Source organism: Micropterus dolomieu, linkage group LG03 (genome assembly GCF_021292245.1).
Source record: "Micropterus dolomieu isolate WLL.071019.BEF.003 ecotype Adirondacks linkage group LG03, ASM2129224v1, whole genome shotgun sequence".
NCBI lineage: Eukaryota > Metazoa > Chordata > Actinopteri > Centrarchiformes > Centrarchidae > Micropterus > Micropterus dolomieu.
In genome coordinates, this window is record NC_060152.1 from 19,188,783 (window position 1) to 19,192,914 (window position 4,132).

Consider the following 4,132-nt stretch of genomic DNA (forward strand, 5'->3'; position numbering starts at 1 on the left):
GGGTTGCAGCTGAAAATACTTGCTTCAGAAACCAACGGGTGACGTCACGGATACTATGTCCATTTTTATATACAGTCTATGGTATTTTACAATACCTAACTCTAAATGCTTTCCGTTGTATGTGTGGTGAAACATTATATCGCACCACCGTAGACTGACCTGCAGTCTGACTACGCGAGGAGGCCAGGCAGAGATGGCATCCTTTTGTGAAAAAATTTTTTATGATTAACCAATCAGATGAGGCCATTGTCATGCCACTGCCTAACTTTGATTAGCCAGGATGATGCCAAGAGAATTCAGCCACTGTCTGGCTTCATGCCAATCAAATCACAGCATGCGATCAACGTCATTCAGATGAAATAACGGGAGCTGTTAGCAACTTTAGCTGGTGCAGTTATGGAGGGTGGAGATTAGGTTTTTTTAGTTATAATAAATAGTACTAAACTACCACTAGAGCAGCAATTTAAGATAAAATCTGATGGAAAACTGGAGCTGTGCATGGAGTGAAAAAAGGGGTTTCGGATGTTCAATGAAGAAAATATATCAAACTTCAATTGACTGTTGTGGAGGAACTAAAAGCCAGTGGGAAATTCTATAACTTGGTTATTAACCACTTTGCCACCATGAAAGACAGGAGAATGGCCTTCCTTTTCAAATAGGGTGAGTGAAATTTCACCTCCTCTGAACTTAACTAAACTGCAGCTATGTGTGCAATTTTTGATGTGGTTATATTGTTTATTTTGCTTTGCTTGCCTGGATTTAGCTGCTGAATGAGTAGTCCGCTGAAGTAATCTTATTGTTTTTACTGCGGCTACCTGAATAATTGTTTTTACTCTGTCTGGTACTTGGTTGTTAGTCTTGAGTGATGTTGGGTTATGAACATTTAGCCAAGCATTAAATAAGAAGTATGTAGGCCTATTTGATACATGCACCACTGCTACTATGCAAATGTAAACTTCCATCGTCGTCTGATTGAGCTTGTGAAAGCTTCTTTTATTTTTAAACGTAGCCTATTTGTACTGTGCACTATAAGCAGTGGGCTATGTATGCTATTTGGGCTGAGAGAGAGTGACAGAGAGAGAGAGCGTACGTGTCGGTAAGTGCTACTGCGTGTGTATTGATAACAGATAGTTTGATATGAAGTATGATTCAGTTTTGTGTAAAATTATACACTGCACTGTAATAGGACAAAACATTACATAATTGCCCTCCAAGAAGGACATCCCCTCTCACTTGGCTTCCCCAAAAATCTACCCTACCCCACGCCACTGCTAACTGATAATGAGAGTGGCCAGTTTCTACAAAAAAATCCATGTCAGGTTTCTCAGACATGTGTGGTGTAGGAGCTCCAGATTTTGCTCCAGCTGAAAGTAGTTGAATAAAAAAGTAAGTGCCTAAAATCTCAGATTGTTACATTTCATGAAGCTTGAGTATAGCCCTCACTCAAAAGTATACAAAATGTATAAGGTTTCAACATTTGCATCTGCATTTGGGGCCACACCTCAGTTCTCAGCTTCTGCACTCAGCTGCCCATGACAGGCAGTACCAATTGAGAAATGATGATAAAAAGAAATCAGGAGTACCAAGAAAAGTTTAATGTACAAAGAAAAAAAATACATTACTGATACATCTGTTCAGACAACAGGAAGTGGTGAATGTTTTCATGTTTAAATTAAATTCTCTTTGGTATAGAGATGGAGAAACAGTTCTTCAAATTGAGATTAAAACACTTTAAGATTTGGTGCTAAGCTTTGTAAAAGTTCAGGTTAAATTATTGATAGAAATCACACATTCAGACACCACACAGTGTACCCACTGGCTTAACTGAGAAAACCAAACACACTGCCTCTAATATCACATGCCAGTAGATGGTGAATAAAGAATGAGTTTGACAGCTAAAAAGGTTATTTTCTCCTCATAAACTTTGTGTGGACAAAACAAACCAACGTGAACCTGATGAAATGATTATTAGCCACTTCTACACTGACTTCTAAATCAGTTGTCAATACAAACTGTTGCTTTTCAGGGAATCAGGCTGCGAAAACATTCAAGCTTTTAACAGAAATTTCTGTCTTGTTTTTTTATGTTCTATTGTTTAAAGAAGCTATTAAGGTTATGTCATTTTTTTAAAGCTAATATATGAATAACATGGAAGCAAGCTTGTCAAACTAATAGATTCAACCCTCCAGTAAATTATTTGCCTCTGAATTAATGTAATTTAAAAACAGTATTGTATTGACACTTTAAAGGCAGCACTTTGGCAAACAGGAATAAACAGCAGACTTGAAATTCCCTCTGATAATCTGAAAGAACAGGAAAAGAAGCATTTGAATCAATTAGATATATTTACGTAGTGTACACTAGTGTTGCTTTGTGTCTGGTGCAATTATGTGCGAACAAGTTTGGATTTTCTCTTACTTTCTCTCTTGTGGCCAAAAATCTATTGCAGCTTTAAATACATGCAGCTTTAAATACATTTTTGAGGTAGTTGCAGTTTCACTGTGAGAACAAAACAACTAAAGAAAAATGTGTGGTCTTACATATTTCTTTCTAGTTTTTTTCCACTTTTCATCTTCAGACTCTGTTCCTGATTAGAACGCAGAAAAAGAGAACAGAAAATACCATCTTGTCATTTTAAATGTAAATGTCAGCATAGATCTTATCAGCAACAACAATAAAAATAAACATGTCACTTCTGCAGAGTGAGAGTGATATCAGTGATGTACTGGGGTGTGAAAGTTTACTGTTGGAACAGTACATAATTACTCACTAAACTATAATATCTATAAAGACAGAAACCCCTTAAATGCCACATTAATTTTAGTTTTTGTTCTGTTTATTGCTCTATGAAAATGTAATCCTTGACAATCTGTACCTCTCTATTGTCAGACATTCCAGACATTTTTGGGGACAAAATGTATATAGTATGTATAACGTAGTATCTCATACTCCCCACCTTCCAAAAATTACCAGTTTTTCTCACCTGCGAGACATTCGGGAAAGCCGGTTCCACACACTATATGTGACCAATAAGTGCAAAAAAAAACATGAATCACATTCTCATAAAACTGAAAGAATTAAAAATGCCTATCAGTCAGCACTATAAACTGAATTTGATCTATTTTTCTACTCGCCTGCCTTCTTGTTGTTGGAGCTCTGCAATGCGATTCCTTAAGCAGACAGAAAAAAGTCATTTTATTGACAAGCACAGGAAAAGGGTAAAGAAAACAGGAAATACATTCCCTCTTTGTCAAGGTTAACTGATCATTTTGAACTCACTTGTATTTTTTCACCATGAAAATGCAGAAGAGTGCAAAGATCACAGCGGTACCAATGCCCACTGCTGTGGGAATGATGATGTGGTTAAAGTTTTCTGTACCTGCAAACAGACAGAATTTACATAAGAGCCCTTCTGCCATCATCCCATTATTCTTCCATTATATTACATACATGACTTTGAAGTGGATGGACATCCTCTCAAAATTCTCTGCAGGTAATGTTAATACAAGACTATAAGATGATATTAAGACAAACCACACTGGAACTGATTTCTGTCATGCTTAATAAACAAATGGTGATTCCTCCCTTGATAGTCCCAGTATTAAGTTAAGACTTAGGCAAAAAATATAATTTTTACTGCAGTAATTAACAGAATAAATGACCAACAGAGTGAAAAGATCTCACGTTTTACATCAAGTGTCAGTGTTGAATAGGAAGTCTTTGGGCCGTAAAATTGTGATGTGCAGGTGACCTCTCTGTGGTCATCCTTCTCCTCAGGAATAAACGTCAAGATGGATAGTGTCTCCCAGTAGCCAACATAAATTTGTCTGTGGACTTCAATGACATCAGTGTCTGTGGTTGCCCTACTCCATGTGAGTTTAGGCACATTGGAGGGGCAGGTATGGATTACTGAACACATGACAGTGTAGGGACGATCTTGAATGGCTGTCTTTGGGTGAATCAGTGTAGGTTTTGGAGGTTCATCTACAAATGAAAAAGGCAGAGATAAAGTAAGAGGTAAATCGCTATAACAGAAAATCTGTGTTTATATGATCTTAAAAGGTTGGTGACATACTGAGCATTGTGAACTCAACACAATCTTCAACAAAGGAGAACTTGTCGATGGTGGATG

At 37.1% G+C, this 4,132-nt stretch overlaps 1 pseudogene; it reads right to left on the bottom strand.

Annotated features, from left to right (window-relative positions):
* Nucleotides 1–1,573: 1,573 nt before the first annotated feature.
* Nucleotides 1,574–4,132, bottom strand: part of LOC123967883 — a 3,494-nt pseudogene continuing 935 nt past the window's right edge.